Here is a 23,604-nt window from a genome sequence, read left to right as displayed (position 1 = left end):
GTTTAAAAACAATTATGGCAAGTACGTAAGACACAGTTTTATTGATACAGCACTTTTGAATGGAATTGCCAACATGTTTCACCCATATTCCGGGCTTCTTCAGGGGATGCTGTCCATTTGAGGTACAAGCCTTCTATTGAAAGAGAATATACATATAATAATCACAGCAAAAGTCAGGATATAAAAATATATAATATACATACACTTGTTTATACACTCATTTTGGAAATTGTTTTTCCAATACAAATAGACATTTACATACATGTGCACATTCAATTCGATGACATTCTTACTCACCAAGGTCTCTTGAAATATTGTATACTAGCAACTATATGGATCAAGATGTCTGCCAGCGTCAAGGAGACCAAGAGCTATAGGTCACCATAGGGAGCATTCAAGAGCCAGCTACAATAACATAAAGGGTAATAGAATTAATTTAAATGTCACAAAAATGGGAGTAAATCTCCAGAGAAGAAAAAATAGAAAAAAAGGAGGTCCACTTACAAAACAAAGTTTTGCAATGAACTCAATACCCAGGGACACGGACTCTCTGCACAGCAGGATACTTGTATCTAAAGCTTCAAAAGCCAAGAAAAAACAAAAAGGCTTCAAATGCACATAGTAGAAAGAGAATGAATCACTAACTAAAAGCGATCAATTGGGCGCTTCAAACCGGCAAAAACCAGCATCAGAGCATTTCACTAGATGTGCAATATACAAAGAAAAGTTTGTATAAACAAGTACCTGGCGTCCTGCAGTAGCACATATGTTCCTGTGGTTCTAGAAGCATGTAATAGCCGGAACAAGCGGCCTTAAATGCCCCCCATCTGGCCTGTTAGGCCAGATGCGAACGAAAAGACCGCGCTGTTCGTGCACGAACTACGTCACATCCGCCGCTCTACCCATCGCGACTGGGTCCCAACGTCCAGCTCATGAGAGGACAAAAAAGCTCCCTCTAGTGATCGGAGAGCAATAATGGGAGCCAGGACAAGCGGATGAAGGGGAAAGAAAAAGGGGGAGGGGGACAAGGAGAGGTGCACAGACAGCACGATGAACCGGGCGCTGTCCAGAAAACCCGGATCAGACGCCCTGGGCATCCATATGGTCACCCCAAGTGCTCAAAGGCAACCCAAGCAGGCAGACTTTCCCAAAGATATACAAGTAATATTACAAAAAAGGGGAAGAAGAAAAAGATGGAATAGTTTTAAAGGGGCAAAAGGATGCTGTCAAAGGGAAAGAAGGTGCACATATATTTACAACTGTCTTCAAAATTTTCAAAACAAAATAGATAGATATAAACACAAGTAAAATAACAATTCATGAAAAAATCATCATATAACTACATTATTTTCACTATATAGCAACAACATAATTGTAATATACTAACAGAAACTTTAATATTGTAAGTACATCACCAATCAGAATCTGAGGGAGATAAAAAGGGGGGTGAAGCTCTAGATAAAGTAGGGAATGACCAAAAGGCATAGGGTCAACAAGGGAGAAAAGCAAGAAAGAAAAAGAAAAAATAGGGGAGGGGGAAGGGTGGGGGGGAGGGGGGGTTTAGGGAGTGGGGTTGGGGGAAGATGAAAGGTAAGGAAAAATACATTTTAAAGAGTTTTAGAGTAGAAGAGGGAAAGGGAGGTCCTTCAAACAGCAATAGTTCCTATAGAAAGGGTTTATCAATTCAACATTTCATTTAATCCAGGAAAACCTGTAGCTTTTAAAGAATGAATCCAACTGGATTCCAACTGTAAAGTTTTTTGATCGTTAGTTACTTCCTCGTCTAACATCAGTGGGAATATGCTCCAATGCCATAAATTTTATAGTATGCAAACTGAAGCCATGAAATAAACCAACATGACGACTTATTGGAGTTTCCATTTTACGTTTTTTAATAAGAGACACGTGATCCTCAATTCTCTTTAAAAAAGGGCGTTTAGTTTTCCCAACATAGAAACAATTGCAGGTGCATTTCATCAGATACACAATTCCAGGTGTTTGACATGTTACTCTATGTTTAATTCTAGGAATTTGACCATTGGGCAACACTACCTCATTACTGTTTAACATAAATTGACAATGGTCACATTTTCTACATGAAAATGAGCCAAAGTTCAAGTTGGATGGTACCAAAGTTCTATAATTACTTAGGACCAAACAGTCTTGTAAAGATTTAGCTCGTCTGTAGTTGATTGGTGGTTGCTTCTCCACATATTTGCTTACCATAGGATCAGCCAATAACAGTGGCCAATACTTATTTATGATCTGTCTTACTTGTCTATGTTGTTTTGTATATGAGGTAATTATTCTCACTGGTTGTGATATTGGTTTGATTTTTTTCTTGTAAATCAAAGTATCACGAAGAGCCTTAGCTCTATTAAAGGCTTTATTTATACTATGAGTATAGCCTCTCTCGCATAGACGTGAATATAAAGAGTTGGCCTCAATTTGAAAGTCCTCAACTCTACTACAGTTCCGCCTCAATCTGAGGTACTGGCTGTAGGGAATGCTGTTAACCAAGGATTGAGGATGGGAGCTAAAGGCATGCAAAATAGCATTGCCAGCTGATGGCTTCCTAAACAAAGTGCCAAGAGAGCCATCAGGTTCAACAAAAATCTTGATGTCTAAAAAAACTGATAGATCTCTGATCACATGACATTGTAAATTTGAGATTATAATCATTAGTGCCTCTGATACTCATAAACTCAATTAATTCTTGATGGGTACCTGACCATATCATTAGTATATCATCAATATATCGATGAAAACTAATTATATGTTCCAGATGTTTGCTGATATCTTCCCTTGCAAAGAGGTTCCTCTCCCACCCCCCACCCCCAGGTGCAGTGCTGCATCCATAAAACTGTGTCTTACGTACTCGCCATAATTGATTTTAACCACTTTCCGACCGGGCCATAGCCGAAAGACGGCTGCAGCGCGGTCAGCTAGTTCTGGGTGGACGTCCATGGACGTCCTCCCAGAATACTGCTCTCGCGCGCCCCCTGGGGCGCGCACCCGAGAACTTCCGTGAAGCTAATCGCGGCCTTTTACCATGTGATCGCTCTGTCAAATGACGGAGCGATCACATGTCAACAGACCGGCGTCATGTCATGACGCCGGTTCGTCCCTCCCCTCTCTGTACCAATCGGTACAGTGCGAGGGGAGAGGGGGAGGGATCGGATGGCAGCACCGCTGTGGGCTGCATGTGTAGTGCCCACAGCGGTGCTCAGTGACAATTGCTGTCACATCCATCCATCCCTCCATGCTCAGCCTTCCCTGCAATACTCTGCATAATACCCTGCAATACTCTGCATAATACTCTGCATAATACCCTGCAATACTCTGCATAATACCCTGCAATACTCTGCATAATACCCTGCAATACCCTGCAATACTCTGCATAATACCCTGCAATACTCTGCATAATGCCCTGCAATACTCTTATAATACCCTGCATAATACCCTGCAATACTCTGCATAATACTCTGCAATACTCTGCATAATACCCTGCAATACTCTGCATAATACCCTGCAATACTCTGCATAATACCCTGCATAATACCCCGCAATACTCTGCATAATACTCTGCAATACTCTGCATAATACCCTGCAATACTCTGCATAATACCCTGCAATACTCCGCATAATACCCTGCAATACTCTGCATTATACCCCGCAATACTCTGCAATATACCCGGCACTACTCTGCAATATACCCCGCAATACTCTGCAATATGCCCAGCAATACCCTGCAATATACCCTGCACTACTCCACAATACTCTGCAATACCCTGCAATACTCCGCAATTTTTAACCAGTTCCCTCCCACAGTCATATGACGTCCTTGACTTTGAGCGGGGATATCTGAATGATGCCTGCAGCTACAGGCATCATTCAGATATCAGCTTTTTCAGCCGGCGATTTCCTACACCATAAGAATGATCATAGTGGCTGTTCCACTGCTTGATCATTCTTATGGGAGGCGAGAGGGGACACCCCCCCTTCCCGCCACCCTCCGGTGCTTCTACCGACTCACCGCTACGATCAAAGCCAAGATCATTTTTTATTTTTTTATTTTAGGCTTCCCAGCCTAGAGGTGAGATGTGGGGTCTTATTGACCCCCATATCTCACTGTAAAGAGGACCTGTCATGCCATATTCCTATTACAAGGATGTTTACATTCCTTGTAATAGAAATAAAAGTGATCAAAAATTTTTTTGGGGGGAAAAAAGTGTCAAACTAAAATAAATAAAGTAAAATAAACAATTAAAAAAAAAAAAAAAATTTTAAAGCGCCCCATGTCCGTGTGCTCGCATGCAGAAGCGAACACTTACGTAAGTCCCGCCCACATATGAAAACAGTGTTCAAACCACACATATGAGGTATCACTGTGAACGTTGGAGCGAGAGCAATAATTTTGGCCCTAGACCTCCTCTGTAACTCAAAACATGTAACCAGTAAAAAATTTTAAAGCGTCACCTATGGAGATTTTTAAGTAGCGACGTTTGGCACCATTCCACGAGCGTGTGCAATTTTGAAGGGTGACATGTTAGGTATCTATTTACTCGGCGTAACTTCATCTTTCACATTATGCAAAAACATTGGGCTAACTTTACTGTTTTGTTTTTTTTTTAAGCACAAAACTGTTTTTTTCCCCAAAAAACGCGTTCGAAAAATTGCTGCGCAAATACCGTGTGAGATAAAAAGTTGCAACAACCGCCATTGTATTCTCTAGGGTCTTTGCTAAAAAAAATATATATATAATGTTTTGGGGTTCTATGTAATTTTCTAGCAAATAAATTATTATTTTTACAGGAGAGAAATACAAGAATTGGCCTGGGTGCTCCAGAACGCCTGGAGGTGCTCCGTGCATGTTGGGCCTCTGTATGTGACTATGCTGTGTAAAAGTCTCACACATGTGGTATCGCCATACTCGGGAGTAATAGCAGAATGTGTTTTGGGGTGTAATTAGTGGTATGCATATGCTGTGTGTGAGAAATAACCTGCTAATATGACAATTTTGTGAAAAAAAAAAAAGAAAAAAAAAATCTTGATTTTGCAAAGAATTGTGGGAAAAGATGACAATTTCAAAAAAACTCACCATGCATCTTTCTAAATACCTTGGAATGTCTTCTTTCCGAATAGGGGTCATTTGGGGGGTATTTGTACTTTTCTGGCATGTTAGGGTCTCAAGAAATTAGATAGGCCGTCAGTACTTCAGGTGTGATCAATTTTCAGATATTGGCACCATAGATTTTGGACTCTCTAACATTCACAAAGACCAAATAATATACACCAATTTGTACTTATTTTTACCAAAGATATGTAGCAGTATAAATTTTGGCCAAAATTTCCGAAGAAAAATTACTAATTTGCTAAATTTTATAACAGAAACAAAGAAAAATTCATTTTTTTACCAAATTTTCAGTCTTTTTTCTTTTATAGCGCAAAAAATAAAAAACCCAACGGTGATTAAATACCACCAAAAAAAAGCTCTATTTGTGTGAAAAAGAGGACAAAAATTTCATATGGGTAAAGTGTTGTATGACTGAGTAATTGTCATTCAAAGTGTGAGAGCACCGAAAGCTGAAAATTGGTCTGTTAGGAAGGGGGTTTAAGTGCCCAGTGGTCAAGTGGTTAAACAATTTTTTATTCTGTCTTTAAATAAAACTTTTTACATTATCTCTTGAGATCACTGTACCTTATATGCAGTTTAAAAATCCCATAATATTTCTCTTTACCTATTCAATTCTATTCTATTCAAAGGGATGTGGTGCTAATAATAATGGTTTGCCTGTGGCTATAAAATCCATTTCCTACTATTGGATGTTTTATCACACCATTATCAACCACGGACCCCAAATTTCCACTCAAAAACTCCATACTGTTCCCCTCTTTTTTAGGGGGGGTATTTTCTCTATATATAACTACATAGATGGTAGTTTATATAATTATATATATAAGGAAGTGATCCTCTACTGTATTTATCCTTTAAGTATATATACATTTTTTTGTTTTTCTTATCTTGTTAATATGAATATTTTGTGCATTATTTAAAAGTAAAGTTTGTTTGTATTTGCATTTGAGTCCAATATAGGATTTTATCATGGCCAGATTCTGTGGGGAGGATTGGGAGGGTTTTATGACCAAAATACACCTTTCCCAGAGTTCAGGGGGGTAAAGGAAGCAAATTTAGACAAATCCTTTGTTAAACTTCAAAGTTTACTAGAAAGGAAAGTTAGAATTTTCTGGCATAAGAGATATTTTGAAAAATACATTGAAAACAAGATCATTCCTTGGGGATTAAGAATCCAAATTTTCCCAAATTTGAAGAAAGTAGATGAAACATTAAAGAATAGATGGGAATCAAACCTATAATCGTTCTCCTTGGAGATGATGTCTTATTGTGTTATCAATATGGGACCGAACTCAATGAGGTAGACGATCAAATTGGTAAATGGTATGCTGAACATATTTCTCTTGCGAGTCTACTTTCCTTCATTGGTAACGAACGTGAGCTAAGGGAACATATTGAATAATATACCATTGAGATCATTAACAATACAGTACATGTTTACATGATCAATCAGCACATGATATGGGCTTTGCTTACAAATGGAATCAACAAACACAACCAAGACGTCCACCAAAACAAAATAATCAAATACAACCGAATCAAACTGTTCATGTCTCTGACACTTGTTCTGTCTCTTCTGTATCCTCCAGTCAATCTACCATATATCATGACATCACTAATGAGAGATCATCAAAAAAATGTAAAAGAGATCCGAACACGTCTTTTTCAGACAATTTGAAAAATGCATCTGCACTTATGCATGAACGTGAGTCACCCGTGGTCGACCCTAAAAACTCACAGCAACGACTAAACACCCCTCACCTATCTTCTAAAACTTCACGTGGTACTCAAGGTTGTAAAACCAATGGTATAGCGGGTTCTTTATCTGCTCCTTTTTCTTTTTCTTCAACATTAGCACCGACAATAATGTCCACTAAGGTAAGGGACTCTAATATGTTAATACCTACCAAAACTGACCCTAAATTGACCTATTTTTTTTACAACCAGGAAATCCGGAGTCCTGAAACTTGGTGACTCTGGAAACTCCCACTATGTAACTCCTGATGGAGAAACACAATTTCAAATTCTCAATCTCTCATCTTATACACTTACTACTGAGGAAATTAAAGTCTTACAGTTAGGCTTAACCTTCTGTCCTGATGCAAATGTAGATAGATTTGATATTATCAAGGCTATCCATTTGTTTGCTCGAAGTCTACTTCAAAACCGGCCACTGTATATAAACGTCCTGGACTTTGGGGGGGGGATATCTGAATGATGCCTTTAGCTACAGACATCATTCAGATATCATTATTTTCAGCCGGCGATTCTGTGCACGATAAGCATGATCATAGCGGCAGTTCCACTGCTTGATTGTTCTTATAGGCGACGGGAGGGGACGCCCCCCCTCCCGCCACCATCCGGTGCTTTTCCGGGCTCTCCCGTGCCATCGGGAGCCCGAAGAATGAATCGGCCGGCGCCGGATGAGGACGATAGAGATTTCTGGTGACCAGGTGGTCACCAGTCATCTCTATGACCGTCGGAGGCCCGGGCGCGATGTTATGACGTCACGCACGGGTACGGGAAATAAACAAAGCCGCGATCGCGGCTGTCAGCATGAGATTGGTAAAGAAAAATTTCCAGATCTCATGCTTTGCAGCCTGGAGGAGAGATGTGGGGTCTTATTGACCCCGCATCTCTCCATAAAGAGGACCTGTCACATAGATTCCTATTACAAGGGATGTTTACATTCCTTGTAATAGGAATAAAAGTAATCAAAAAAAAAGTGTAAAAAAAAGTGTAAAAATAAAAAAAAGTCCCACCCACACATGTAAACGCCGCTCAAACCACACATGTGAGGTATCGCGTTAGAGCATGTGAAACAATTCTAGCATTAGACCTCCTCTGTAACGCTAAACTGGTAACCTGTAAAAAATTTTAAAACATCGCCTATGGAGATTTTTAAGTTATGAAGTTTGGCGCTATTCCATGATTGTGCGCAATTTTAAAGCTTGACATGTTAGGTATCTATTTACTTGGCGTAACATCATCTTTCACATTATACAAAAAAATTGGGCTAACTTTACTGTTTTGTTATTTTTTAATTCATGAAACCATTTTCTTTTCCAAAAAAAAGGCGTTTAAAAAATTATTGCGCAAATACCGTGCGAGATAAAAAGTTGCAATGAGCGCCATTTTATTCCCTAGGGTGTCTGCTAAAAAAACATATATAATGTTTGGGGGTTCTGAGTAATTTTCTAGCAACAAAATGATGATTTTTACATGTAGGAGAGAAGTGCCAGAATAGGCCCGGTATTGAGGTGGTTAAAACTTTGTATCATAAGCCACAAAATTTGATCATCTGGTTTCCTCCACTGGTGAGAGTAGTCTCACAATTGGAGAGATTCAAGCTGTTCAGGAACTCCTGGAGTTATGGGAGGAGAGCGACAAGTCTATTGACCCGCCTCTCGACCCCCCATTGTCACGAGATCGAACTACAGTGAATAAATGTTTCCCCCCTCCACAACTATTCTAACCTAAATCAAAGAATTTTCCCATATTGGGTAATAACCCTAACATCTGGGCTTTTGTGCAACAAATCACTAAAGAGGTGGAAGAGATGACCTAGTCAAGGTCCTGACCTGACAACCTCTCTCCACCCCTTAGGAAGGCTTTATTATCGCTACAAAAGAATGTTGAACTCATAATTAAACCAGCCGATAAGGGTGGAAACCTTGTTGTAATAGATCATATTAATTATGAACACATGTGTTTACATATTCTTAAAAATCGAGAATGGTATAGACAAATCTATCGAACGATTATTGAATGTTATTGTAATGAATATAGAAGCATCATTGCCAAAGCCTATTCAAAAAATTTGATTGACAAGCAAACTTTTACATTTCTTACTTTTCCTCTCTCCGACCACCATCTTATTAGTTTCTCTCTCCCCCTGTCTTCCACCACCTTTCCCTCCAATCGCCTAACCATCACCCGTGAAACTTTCGCAACTTCAACTCCTCTCTCCTCTATTCTGCTACTGACCACCTCTATGACAAAATCTCTCCCCTGTCCTGCCCCAACCAAGCCACATCCATCTACAATAAATCTCTGTCCACCACCCTGGACAAGCTCGCTCCCCTCACTACACGCAGAATCAGGCCTCGACCCCTACAACCCTGGCAAACAGATGACACCAAAAGTCTCAAAAAACGTAGTCGTGCTCTTGAGCGTCTGTGGCACAAGACTAAGTCTCTCAAAGACTTCAATCAATACAAATCTGCCCTCCAAATATACTATTCTTTCCTCCACACTGCCAAGCAAACCTATTTTACAACTCTTATTAACACTTTCTCATCCAATCCCCGTAAACTCTTCTCTACCTTCAACTCTCTACTTTGTCCTCCACCGCCTCCACCCACTGACTCACTCACTGCCCAGGAGATTGCTAATCACTTCAAAAACAAGATTGATACAATCCGTGATGAAATCTCCATTCTACAGGTATCTCCCCCAGCTAAGACCCCATGTCAACAGGTACAACTGACACTCCCCCTATTCAAATCTGCTACTACAGATGAAGTTGCTAAACTCCTTTCTATCGCCCACCTAACCACCTGTCCCCTGGACCCTATTCCCTCTTAAATGCTACGGTCACCCTCTGAACCCATCCTACACTCTCTAACCCACATCTTCAATCTCTCCCTCACCTCTGGCATCTTCCCCGACGCTCTAAAACATGCACTGGTCACCCCCATACTCAAAAAGCCGTCCTTGGACCCTACCAATCTTAACAACCTACGCACTATCTCCTTGCTCCCCTTTTCCTCTAAACTCCTTGAACGCCTGGTTTACAACCAACTGAGTGACCACCTCATTAAAAACAACCTTCTTGATCCCCTTCAGTCTGGATTCCGCCCTCAACACTCCACAGAAACTGCTCTTTTAAAACTCACAAATGACCTACTAACTGCAAAAACCAATGGACACTATTCTGTACTCCTACTTCTGGATCTTTCAGCTGCCTCCTCCTCAAAAAACTTTACTCCCTCGGTCTCCGTGACTGCGCTCTTCAGTGGCTCTCATCCTACCTATCCCAACGCACCTTCAGTGTCACTTACAATTCTACTTCCTCCACTCCTCTTCCCTTCTCTGTCGGGGTCCCCCAAGGTTCTGTTCTTGGACCTCTTTTATTTTCAATCTACACCTCTTCCCTGGGTCAGCTGATAGCCTCTCATGGCTTTCAATATCATTTCTATGCTGATGACACGCAAATCTATCTCTCCACCCCTCAACTCACTCCATCAGTCTCTTCACGCATCACTAACTTACTAACCGACATATCTGTATGGATGTCACACCACTTCCTCAAACTCAACTTGTCCAAAACTGAGCTTATAATATTTCCTCCCCCACGTGCCTCTTCCCTTGACTTCTCTGTCAAGAGCAATGGCACAACCATCCACCCGTCCCCACATGTCAGGGTGCTAGGTGTTATCCTGGATTCTGAACTCTCCTTTCAGCCCCACATCCAATCACTTTCCAAAGCTTGCCGCCTCAACCTCCGCAACATCTCTAAACTACGTCCCTTTCTAACCAATGAAACCACAAAGCTCCTGATTCACTCCCTGGTTATCTCTCGCCTTGACTACTGCAACTCACTCCTCATTGGCTTACCTTTAAACAGACTATCCCCCCTGCAGTCCATCATGAATGCTGCTGCCAGACTTATCCACCTTACAAACCGCTCAGTGTCTGCTACCCCTCTCTGCCAATCCCTCCATTGGCTGCCACTCGCCCAACGAATTAAATTCAAAATACTAACAATAAGTTACAAAGCCATCCACAACTCTGCCCCCAGCTACATCACTAACCTAGTCTCAAAATACCAACCTAATCGCCATCTCCATTCCTCCCAAGACCTCCTGCTCTCTAGCTCCCTCATCACCTCCTCCCATATCCGCCTCCGGGACTTCTCCCGAGCCTCGCCCATCCTCTGGAATTCCCTACCCCAATCTGTCAGACTGTCTCCAAATGTATCCACTTTTAGGCGATCCCTGAAAACTTTCCTCTTCAGAGAAGCCTATCCTGCCTCCATCTAATAACTGCACTATTTTCTCCATTAGCTCATCCCCCACAGCTATTACCCTTTTGTATAACTTGACCCTCCCTCCTAGAGTGTAAGCTCTAACGAGCAGGGCCCTCTGATTCCTCCTGTATTGAATTGTATTGTACTTGTATTGTCTGCCCTAATGTTGTAAAGCGCTGCATAAACTGTCGGCGCTATATAAATCCTGTATAATAATAATAATAATAATGTTCAGGAACCTAAAGTTTCAACCTTCTATATTCTCTACCCAAAGTCCATAAGTCTTTAACTCTTCCCCTTGGTCGTCCCATCATCTCTGGATGTGGGTGTTTAACTGAAAACGTGAGTAGTTTAATTGACACATATCTGAATCCTCATGTGAAATCCTTATTCTCTTATGTACAAGATACTATTGACCTTATCAAAATCATTGAGGGTATTTCTGTTCCTGAACATGCTTGGCTTGTCTCCATTGACGTTGAGAGTCTCTACAATGTGATTCCACATGAGTTGGGAGTACGTGTTGTGGTGGACCATCCGTGTGAACGGGGCCAGACTGCTTACAAATACAATGAGTTTATACTGGACCTTTTGAGATTTATTCTCACAAGAAATGTTTTCATGCTTGGCCTCTCTGACTACCTCCAGCTGCAGGGGGTTTGCGATGGGGACACGTTGTGCCCCATCGTATGCCAACCTCTACATTTGGGGGTGCGAGAGGAACCTCTTTGCAAGGGAAGATATCAGCAAATATCTAGAACATATAGCAGCCAAATCCTCCGGTCTGTAAGTGGTTAAGGCCGCTTGTTCCGGCTATTACATGCTGCCGGAACCACAGGGACATATATGCTACTGCACGACGTCAGCTACTTGTTTATACAAACTTTTCTTTGTATATTGCACATCTAATGAAATGCTCTGATGCCGGTTTTTGCTGGTTTGAAGCTCCCAATTGAGCACTTTTTGTTGGTGATTCAATCTCTTTCTACTATGTGCATTTGAAGCCTTTTTTGTTTTTTCTTGGCTTTCTTGGAACTTTAGATACAAGTAACCTGCTGTGCAGAGAGTCCGTGTCCCTGGGTATTGAGTTCATTGCAGAACTTTGTTTTGTAAGTTGACCTCCTTTTTTTCTATTTTTTCTTCTCTGGAGATTTACTCCCATTTTTGTGACATTTAAATTAATTCTATTACCCTTTATGGTATTGTAGCTGGCCCTTGAATGCTCTCTATGGTCACCTATAGCTCTTGGTCTCCTTGACGCTGGCAGACATCTTGACCCATATAGTTGCTTGATCATTGTATACAATATTTCAAGAGACCTGGGTGAGTAAGAATGTTGTCAAATTGAATGTGCACATGTGTGTAAATATCTATATGTATTGAAAAAACAATTTCCAAAATGAGTGAATAAACAAATGTATGTATATTATATATTTTATATCCTGACTTTTGATGTGATTATTATATGTATATTCTCTTTCAATAGAAGGCTTGTACCTCAAATGGACAACACCCCCTGGAGAAGCCTGGAATATGGGCTAAACATGTTGGGAATTCCATTAAAAAGTGCTGTATCCATAAAACTGTGTCTTACGTACTTGCCATAATAGTTTTTAAACTTTTTACATTATCTCTTGAGATCACTGTACATCATTTTGCACCTTAAAAAATCCCATAAAATGAAGATGTAAGTTTTGTGGACTTTAGTTGCGCCTAAGTATTCATCTGTTCTGCTGCTTAGGCTGACGATTTTTGCAGTCTTTAATAGATATCGAAGATTCTTCTAAATTTTACCTTTACATGGAAGTGTCAAATTCATGTATCCCTCTCTGTGCTCTGTAGTTCTGTCCACTGACCACCAAGTTACTACAGAACACAGTGGTAACATAGGGGCTGGTGGAAGGAACTGCAGCACAGATTGGGAAACAGACTTTGGCCACTCCCTGAAATTTTTCAGATTTAGAAGATTCTACTCTCAGAAGTATCTCATGAATACAGTGGTGCTCCAGTTTCCAATTACATCTGCTCCAGTTCTGTGTGGGTAGAGATGGGTCTGGTTGGTGCCCTGAGAACTATTGCTCAAAATGCCCATAGGTAGTAAGGGGGGGCGTAGTTTGGAAAGGCATTAGTTAAATAGTATAGCAGCCTGAGTAGGGCAGCATAATCCAAGCATTTTCAGGTGCCAAACCCAGTGACCATAGAACCTACACTTTTTTAATGCAGAGAGTAAAATCCTATGTCAGGGCAAAAAAAAAAATAAAATCTTTCTTAGTACATCTCATAAATAGCACAATGCCCACGTTTAATCCCTTTAAACCCAATGCAAGTACAGAAAAATAACTGTTGCTGTGCCAGAAATATCCTACCTTCTTGTTTGACATGACAGCACAGCTCCCACCTACTTTGTTTATTCCTTATGGATTACAAAGAACACAGACGTCTAACTCATCCCTTACCTCCTTCTTCACCTCTTTGGGCACAGGCATAGAGCATAGGAAGTTATCAGATATAAATACTACTTAGGATTAAGCTTACCACTGACAGGCCCATTCTAGGACAAGGCTGATATGTAAACAGTTTAGACGATGGCCAGATTTTGGAGTGGGCCTCTTTCAAGCCTGCTTTTGCTGTGAGGGATTTTCAGTACTAAATTAAAAACCTTTATCTGGCTATTTATATCACTTTTTGTATCACATGCATTTACTCTGATGATGGGGCAGAGCCCGGAAACATGCAGTGACTGTACTGCCCCATCAGACTGCACTCTGAAAGTGCTACTAAACCCAAAGCAGTATAATCAGTCTTTATATGCAGTAAAGCATGCTTGTTTACTCACTGTGGAACCTAAGGGGTTAATCCTCTGCATTGTGTAAAAAGGCTGTTTGGTTCTGTCTTTTCTAAACCTTCTCTTCTTCCACTGTCCCAATCTATCTGCTGATAGGACAGAGCCTTGGGGGCAAACTGCACTTGCTTAGTCTGGTGTTTATTGCTAGAGAGTTTTTTGTTTTTTTTTCTTGGGAGGGTGCATGTGATCAGCACAGGGCCAGTCAGCACTGTCCAGACAGAGGGTCAAGGGTCCCGATAGGTCAGTCAGAGGAAAATGAAATCTCCTCCTACAAGCTTTAACCAGACACTGATAAAAGTAATACGGTGCTATATACTGCTGATGAGAAAAGGTATTTAGCAGTTTATATTTACTAAAATAATTGCATTTCCATGTTCTGTGTACTGTGGGAGACCAGATATAGTGAATGCAGGGTCCTGGGTTTAGTAACACTTTAATCCCCACATAGTTATGTAGGTATATGGTTGGTTAGGTTGAATGTAGACATCAGTCCATTCAGTTCAGTGATACTAAAGTCTCGTTTTTTTTTCATTAAAAATAACAAACATGTTATACAGTACTTACCTGCTCTGTGCAGTGGTTTTGCAAAGAGCAGCCCAGATCCTCCTCTTCTTGGGTCCCTCTTTGCTCCTGGCCCCTCCCTCCTGTTGAGTGCCCCCACAGCAAGCAGCTTGCTATGGGGGTCCCCGAGCAAAGCCAAAGCTTCCTGTGTCCATTCAGACACTGAGCCACAGCCTGGACCTGCCCCGCCCCCCTCTCTCCTCGTTGGAGCCATTGGCGCCGCACTGCTGAGGAGGGGAGTCCCAGACAGCCGAGTCTCTCAACATTCCCGGATCTAGATGGACCTCAGGTAAGTATTAGGGGAGCTGAGGGGCTGCTGCACACAGAAGGCTTTTTATCTTAATGCATAGAATGCATTAAGATAATAAACATTCTGCCTTTACAAACACTTTAGGCCTGTGTGGGTGTATGAGTGTGTATTTATGTTTCTACCATTTCCCATATCTCTGTATATTGCATTCGCTAAGATGCCCATCTTAGAGTTTTTTTTTAATTATCAACACTCCCATCTATAGTGGAGTTCCAAAATAGGGCTGCATTCACACCTGGGTGTTTTGAATCATGGGCAGAATCGCTCCGATAAAATGCTAAATCATACAATGCTAATTTCTGGTGCTATGCATTTTTAATGGCACCGAAAAATGTGGTGTGGTTCTGGTGCGCTTCTGCTGCAATTGTCACATGATAAATTGCACTGCAATCACAGCAAACCACATCGGATGAAGCTTGTCGCCCAAAAGTAGCTCCTGAACTTTTTTTTTTGGGGCAACAAGCTTCACGCGATGCGGTTTGCCACGTTTGCAGTGCGATTTATCGTGCGACAGTCGTGGCAGAATTGCACCACATTTTTTTAGGTGCCATTGAAATGAATGGCATTTGAGCTTCACGTTGTGGGATCTGTCACTTTACCAGAGCGTTTTGAAATCTTGGGCAGAATTGCCCGGATTCTGCCCGCAATTGAAAATGGCCAGGTGTGAATGCAGCCCGTTCCATGGTTGCAGGAAAGAAAATCGCAGTCTATGGCTGGCTTAAGTCACAACAACAAACAAACACAATTTGCTTAAGCTGATAAAACAAATACAATTCTAATTTCTTGTGTCTTTATTGAACACACTGATAAAGCATTCACAGTGCTGGAGAACAAAGTAAGTGAACCCATAGACTAATTGCTTCAATGAAAGCTAATTGGAGTCAGTAGTTTGCACATCTGGAGTCTAGTTAATAAAATCATTTTAGAGGTGTGGTTTACAGCTACTTTGATTGAAAAAAGACACTCAAACATTTTTAAGATTGATTGTTTAAAGGAAGCATCAGCTGATGTGAATCAGGCCTCGCAAAAAGGAGCTCTCTGAAGACATACCACCAAGGGTAGTTGATTTACATTAAGGGATACTAAGCAATCTCAAGTTGTTTAGACATCCATCAGTTGACAGTTAGACAAACTGGGGGAGATTTGCTAAAGCTGGAAGACTCAGAATCTGGTGCAGCTGTGCATGGTAGCCAATCAGCTTCTAACTCAAGGTTTTTCAATTAAGCTTTGACAATAAAACCTTGAAGCTGATTGGTTTCTCTGCAGAGCTGCACCAGATTTCGCACACTCCAGTTTTAGCAAATAGCCCTCAAAGTCTATAGATAGAGACAGTTTAGTACTGTGGGCTTGCTTTACTGCCTCAGGGCCTGGACCACTTGCCATCGTTGAGGGGAAAATGAATTCTCAAGTTCACCAAAATATTCTACAGGATAATGTAAGGGTGGATGTCCACCAGCTGAAAAGAGAAGTATGGGATTCAATAATGATAAAAAAATGATATTCACTCAGTTGGAGGCAGCAACGGTCCAATGCTGCATCTGTCCCCCATTGGCTCTAAAGCCTTGTACACACAATGTCGAAAGTGAGGGGGGTAACTCACCATATGAAAATTCTCGTACAACAGAATACAACTTCAGAAGTGACGTAATTTGTTGACTAGTTTTGTATGTGTTCTTTCATTTCTGAGCATGCGTAGTCTTACGATTTTTTTCACACGAAAACTGTACTAATTAAACAAAAATCGCACATTGAGTTCATGTACGACAAATATTTTATTGTCTGCATATCCAGCTTTTGTCTGACGAAAAAACGGAATCGGCTGTCGAAAACACCATACTAAGGATTCGAAAATCGGCAGATCGTTCGTCGGATGAAAATTTACTTCCGATTTTCGTATTGTGTGTACAGGCCTTAAGTCTGAGAACTAAGCAAACACCTGATCACTCAGCTCTCGGTCTTCAGGCTGCAGAGAGCTGGTGATTGTCAGTCACCAGCTCTCTGCTCTGCCCCTCCAGCGCTCACTGGAGTGCTGGGCTGTGGTGGGGGTGGTAGTGGCTAGCTTAGGCTCTTAGGGGCTCTCTGAAAGGTTCTGTGTTAAATTTAGTCCGCTGTCAACTGAAAACAGCAGACAGGCGTGCAGAACAAACTACACTCCTGTAAAAAAAAAAAGCTTTAGCTATACTGCTCCTTAGGAGAAGTTAGGTGATGCAGCAGGACAATGACCCTAAGAATCGAAGTAAATCCACCACAGACTGGCTTCAGAAAAAGAAAGAATCGAACACTGGGATAGCTCACAAAAAAATCTTAAACAGGTGGTACTTGACCCCCATACAAATTATCGAAGATTTACCCATCTGCATCTCCTACTTGTAGGAGGTGCAATGAACTAGTATGTAATCTCTACCATACCCTATGGACCTGCAAAAACCTACTCAGTTTTTGGAACTTTGTATCCTCCTTCATAGCTACTATTTCTAGAAACTTAATAGAGCTAACTCCCGCTATGGCACTATTGGGAATAAATCTTGAGATATACACTACAAATATCAGAACAATTGTAGCACATACTCTAATGGCAGCATGCCTGGCTATCTCTAGCATGTGGAAATCTACAGATACTCCTTATCTAATAAATGTTATCACCAGACTGAACACCCAAGTACAATATGAACTTTTATTAGCATATAAAAACTATTCTTCACATATTTTCAAAAGTAAATGGCAAGCCTGGTTAAACAATCCGAGAGCTTCTAACTATCTGAAAAATTTTAATATTTGACTTTAATCAAAAGTTTGAGTTACTAGCATACTATGTGTGATAGAACTCCTCCCTTCTTCCTTAACGGTGGATATAAAAACTTTGGTGAACAATCTCTGATCACAGTTTGTTCTCATTAGGGGTGTGTGGAAATTGATTACCAAGAACAATGTACTTGATCACTTCTTCACTTCAGTTCTTTAATATATGTTTAAACATTGGAATACCCAATGTTTTTATAAGTTACTAAAAAAATTCTGTGTTAACAATGTTGAAAAATGTCAACTGAAAACGTAATAAAAAGTTGAAAAAAAAAGAAAAAAGAAAGAAAGAATAAGCCTTTTAGAGTGGCCCGGTTAGAGACCAGACATTAAAGGAGTTGTAAAGTCTCGAGGTTTTTCACCTTAATGCATTCTATGCAAAAAGGTGAAAAACCTTTTGTGGTGCAGCTGCCCCCAGAGCCCCCCTTTTACTTACCTGAACCCGATCTTTCCAGTGATTAAAACAAGCCTAGCAGCTCCAGCCACTGTCTCTGGACCTTATTGGATAGATTGATAGCAGCAAGAGCCATTGGCACCTGCTGCTGTCAATCAAATCCAGTGGCACGAGAGCCAGGGGGCGAGGCCAAGTCCTGCTGTCTGTGTCAATGGACGCAGCAGCAGGACTCGGAAGCGCGCCCGCACAAGTGCCCCCTTGGAATGCGGCTCTCTGTGGGGGCACTCGATGCAGAAGAGCCAGAAGCGTCGTCGTGGGGGACCCCAGAAAAGGAGGACCAGGGCCGCTCTGTGCAAAACCCTTGCATAGAGGAGGTAAGTATAGACATGTTTGTTGTTTAAAAAAAAAAAAAACCTTTACAATCACTTTAACTACATAGAGATGCTGTGGAATGACCTCAAGAAAGCTGTTCACACCAGACATCCTGCAAATGTGTGTGAGCTGAAGCACTTTTGTAAAGGGGAATGGTCAAAAATGACTGACTGTTGTGCAGGTTTGATCCAGAGCTACCAAAAGTGCTTGCTTGAAGTCATTGCTGTCAAAGGAAGTTTGCCCAACTATTAAAGCCAAGGGTTCACTTACTTTTCCTCCAGCACTGGGAATGTTTAATGGGTGTGTTTATTAAAGACACAAGAAATTAGAATTGCTTGTATTTTATCAGCTTAAGCACATTGTATTTGTCTATTGAAATAAGATATGTAAAAATTGGTGCTGTGCTGTTCTTACAAAAAAAAAAAAAAAAACCTATGCTACTAGAGGTAGTAGTACAAAGGTAAAATGATATAAACATATAAAAAAAACAGAAACAATATAAGAATAAGTACAATCAATATAGAGCACTTGTATACCCAGTAGGTGCAGTGTGATATTCCACAATAATCGATGGTAATAGCAAAGTGCAGAGTGCAAGAAAATCATTCAATAAAGACTTAAGGCCAGATGTGATAAGTATCTTACTGGAAACACTAAAATCAATATGCAATCACTAAAAACCTCAATGGATCGTGCAAGTAGGCAAAACACATTGTGCAAAAAAACAGCAATAAATAAATTAAATGTGCAACATGCGATCAATATGTGCAAAAATCGCAAATGCAGTGTATAATAAACATATAACCAAAATAAGTCCACTGTAGAAATTCAAACAAAGGCAAACATGTGCAAAATATATAATGGGACTGGGAATGTAGTCCAGTGTGATTAAATCCTCTTAATGTGGCTAATCAGAAAATGTGCAAAAAAGTGCAACAAGGTACTGAGAGCATGGGGGTGATCTCCTCTTCGTGCACAGGACACACAGTGGTGTGAAGTGGCCTCTTACCTTGCGGTAAAGAGGTAACCGCATAAAGTTGCTGGTAATGGCTGCTTCTCCCTTGTACTCCTAACTGCCTCTCACTTAGATTCCTGGGCTGGATGGAGCTGTTGGTGGGTCTTTGTCTCTCAGTGGAGCAGGAGGGGGATTAAAGGAAAGAAGGGGCCAGATAGTGTAGTATTTCAATCAGAGGTTGGTTTATATTAAAACAATGGTGAGGGTACTCACTTCACTTACAAGAAAAAAACACACAGAAAACGTATCTCCTACGAGCGGCGAGCTTGTTTGCATATATCAGTCTTTGATGCCTATCCCGTCCCTACGCGTGGCGTGTATTTGTCTATTATTGTGATCCCTTGTTGGGATCAGATCACATTTTTTTGGCAAATTACTGCGAAAAAACAGTTCATTCCAAGGGGTTCACATATTTTTTCTTGCCACTGTATAAAGAAAAAAAAAGTTTTATGCAAATTGTCAGCAAATCCTATCCTTATCCTAGATGAGGTATAGATGTAATTGGGGACTCCACACAAAAAAACAGCATGGGGTTTCCCCCAAATTCTATAACAGAGCCTTAAAGTGGTGTTCCAGCTGAAATTATACTTTTTGAATAAAAATACCCCTATAATACACAAGCTTAAAGGGGTTGTAAAGGTAAAAATTTTTTCACCTTAATGCATTCTATGCATTAAGGTGAAAAAACTTTTGACAGTACCGCCGCCCCCAGCCCCCCCCGTTTTACTTACCTGACGCCTCGAATCTTCGCTCCTCATCCTCGTCAGCTTCATTGCAGCTCAGCCTGGTCGCTGATTGGCTGCAGTGGATGGATTGAAAGCAGCGCAGCCATTGGCTCGCGCTGCTGTCAATCACATCCGATGACGCGGCGCGCCGGGGGGCGGGGCCGAGTGATACAGCGAGCGGCTATAGCCGCCGGCTGTATCACGGGAGCGCGCCCGCAAGCACTCACCACCGTGCGAGGGAGCTCGCATGAAGGTGGTAAATGCTTGCGGGGAGGAGCTGAAACAGCCGCCGAGGGACCCCAGAAGACCAGGTTCGGGGCCACTCTGTGCAGAACGAGCTGCACAGTGAAGGTAAGTATAACATGTTTGTTATTTAAAAAAAAAAAAAAAAACATCTTTACAACCCCTTTAATGTATTCTAGTAAAGTTAGTCTGTAAACTAAGGTCTGTTTTGTTAGTTTATAGCAGTAGTTTGTTATTTTATAAACTTACAGCAGGCCGTGGCCATCTTAAGTGTGGGCATCTGAAGCCAGACTGTATTTCTTCCTGGATCTCATCCTTGCAGATCTCGTACACGCTCAGTGCAGCACAAGCAGTGTAATAGGTTTCAGGTCAGGTTTCCATAGCAACGGCAGTGTCAGAGGAAGTTGCCGCCCCTTCCCAGAAGGCATTGCAAACAGAAAATGATTAGATGGGCCACGGCCAGGGAGGAGGAAGTGAAAAATGAATACAGCAGATATACAGTAGGTGCTGAGAAAAAAAAAATATCCAATTTGTTTACAGTGCACAGTTTAGTGAGGGATGCTGAAGAGTTGTACAAGTGGGTGGAACTCCACTTTAAGGTCTGGTATGGATTTTAGGGGAAACCCCATGCAAAAATCAAGAAAAAAAGTGTAGGGTTCACCTCCAAAATCCATACCAGACTATTATGTGAGCATGCAGTCTGGCAGGCAAGGAAAGTGGGGGGGGGGGAGGCATGTGCCACCCTCCCTCCAAACGATACCAGGCCACATGTCCGTGAAATGAAAAGGGTACTTTGCCAGGGGAGACCCCCCCGGCAAAGCAGCTTGTTTCCATGTTGATGAGGACAATGGCCTTTTCTCCATAACCCTGGCCTGGTGGTTGTAGGGATCTATGAGCGGAAGGGCTTATTGAAATTGAATAAATAGGGGGTACATAGTACCTCTATTCATTCATGAAAAGTAACCAGTAAAGATACCACACTTTTTAAACTCTTTATGAAATAAAAGCCCCAGGATCCATTGTCATTTATGTTGTACAGCGTTGCAGATCCTCTTTAATCAAGATGAACTGAGCCACACATGGAATTTGAGGGGACCTCCGTGCCATTTTTTGGGTTCTTTGCATGGTGTATCCCTTAAAATCCCTGGCTGACAACTGAACCGAGCGGGGATATATCACTGGTTGTTAAGACGCTGGCAGCTACTGGCTCCCTAGCAACAAGCCTGTCAGATTTAGAACTGGTAGTAAAGGTGCTGCTAAATGTTTCATTTCCCACTGCAGCCAGAGGTTCAGCTCAGCCGAATACTCATTGTTTGCTGAACCTCTCAACAAGCATAAAAAAATAAAAAAAGGCCTAACCATGCTGTAAATATGAGCAAACATATTGTGTTTGCTCTTGCTGAGATCTCAATTGGCAAACTAGTTTCCCTGGCAAGAAGAATAATTGGTTGAGAGTGTCACTGATTCTTTGGACAGATGGAAGAAAAGAGCTATATAAAATCCAGCAAATATTGTTTTTCCTGAAATCACACTCTTTCCATGAATACCATAACATCACATGGTATAGGAAAGAAAATGTAAATTTGTAGGGAAACAAGAAATGCCAGGTTTAATTTTTCATGTATGCAGAGTTGCCTTTAGGGATGGAATCACACACACATGCCAGATTTTTTTTAATGTTTCGCATCTCAGGAACTATTGGAGACATGTGAACCCCAAAATAGTAAGTGAGAGAGAATTGTAATTTCTTAAAAACTGAATAGGGGTTTTATAATTCGACAGTTTCGCTGACCATATTCAATAAAGAGTTCATAATATCAACCAATCAGACCAGCACAAGGTGAAGTATAAAAACTCTTTATTAAGGTGGTCCTAAAGCCTTTTTTTCCTAAAACAACACACGTTATACTCACCTGCTTTGTGCAAGGGTGTTACATAGAGCATCCCCGAACCTTCATTTTTTGGGGTCCCTCGCTGGTGCTCTGGGTTCTTCCCCCTCTGTGTCTGCAGCAAGCTTTTGCTATGGGGCAGATGTGTGGGCTTGATCCAGAGCTGGGCTGTGTGCACCTACTGTATTGACACACACAGTGCTGCTCGACCCACCTCCTGCTCCTGCTCTCTCCTTACTGAATTTGACTGACAACTCCTGCTGCTGCCTGTCAGTCCCTGTGTGAAGAAAGAGAGTGGAAAGAAGATTGCAGCCAGGCACATCGCTGGATCGATCCACGAGTGAGGTAAGTGTTTACAGGGGGAGGGAGGGGGGGGGATGTAAACACTATTCATGAAATCATACCTGGGCACATATATCTGTAGCGTTTACTTATCTCTCTCCAAAACCACTAGTACCATGTCTTTCTGCTGCTCCGTTCCTTTGTTATCAGCATGATAACTTCTACCAAGTTCTCCGACACAGAAGATAAAAACAGCTGAAAATTTGTGTAGGGGAGGGAACTTAGAGATAGATCAGCAGAGAGCTTGTCTATTCACAGCACAGCTCTGCAAGTTTCTTCGTTCCTCTGCCTATATAGAGGGGGGGGTGTCCCTTTCCTCCAATCTGCTCACACACCGTGTATGCCCAGACTCCTCTCCCACAGCTGAAACAGGAAGAAAAAATTCTAACACAATGATTACTTTCTAGAGAGGCTAGAAAGCTGAAGGCAGCAGATATACTGTACACGTAAAACCTATGTAAGAGGATTTGTTTCATCTCTGTGTATCATCTGAGGCTGTTCACTTCACTGGGTATATGTGAGGGTTTACATCCACTTTAATGCAGGGAATGCATTAGGGTAAAAAAACATTTTAGCTTTAGAACCAATTTAAATAAGGTGATACACTGCTTATTTGGGTTCTTTTTTAAGTTTGTTGAGCTTAGCTATTTATTTGCAGCTATACAAAAGGATTTCATGTCACCTTTAGGCTTCATGCAACAGAGCATTAATTAATGCAACTTTTAGAGGCTTTTTGCATTTTTTTCTGGCTCTGAATGCCTCTTTATGTTAGCCTATGTGTCAGTGCATACATAGACTCTTGGGCTGCTATATAAAGAAATATGAGTGTTTTGTGAATAAATGAAATAAATAAAAGAATATATATTGTATTTATTGGCGTATAACACACACTTTTTCACCCTGAAAATCGTGTGCAAATAGTGTGCGATAAAGCGATTTGG

General features: G+C 41.3%; 1 protein-coding gene across 1 annotated transcript in view; it reads right to left on the bottom strand.

The window, feature by feature from the left end:
* The window catches only part of TMPRSS9 (transmembrane serine protease 9), a 210,944-nt gene that overhangs the window by 132,777 nt on the left and 54,563 nt on the right, over positions 1 to 23,604 (bottom strand). The gene's annotated exons all lie outside the window — the stretch shown is intronic.

This window comes from Aquarana catesbeiana, linkage group LG01 (assembly GCF_042186555.1).
Source record: "Aquarana catesbeiana isolate 2022-GZ linkage group LG01, ASM4218655v1, whole genome shotgun sequence".
In the NCBI taxonomy this organism is placed as follows: domain Eukaryota; kingdom Metazoa; phylum Chordata; class Amphibia; order Anura; family Ranidae; genus Aquarana; species Aquarana catesbeiana.
The sequence above is the reverse complement of the archived record's forward strand: the minus strand, read 5'-3'. Positions and strand labels throughout refer to the sequence as shown.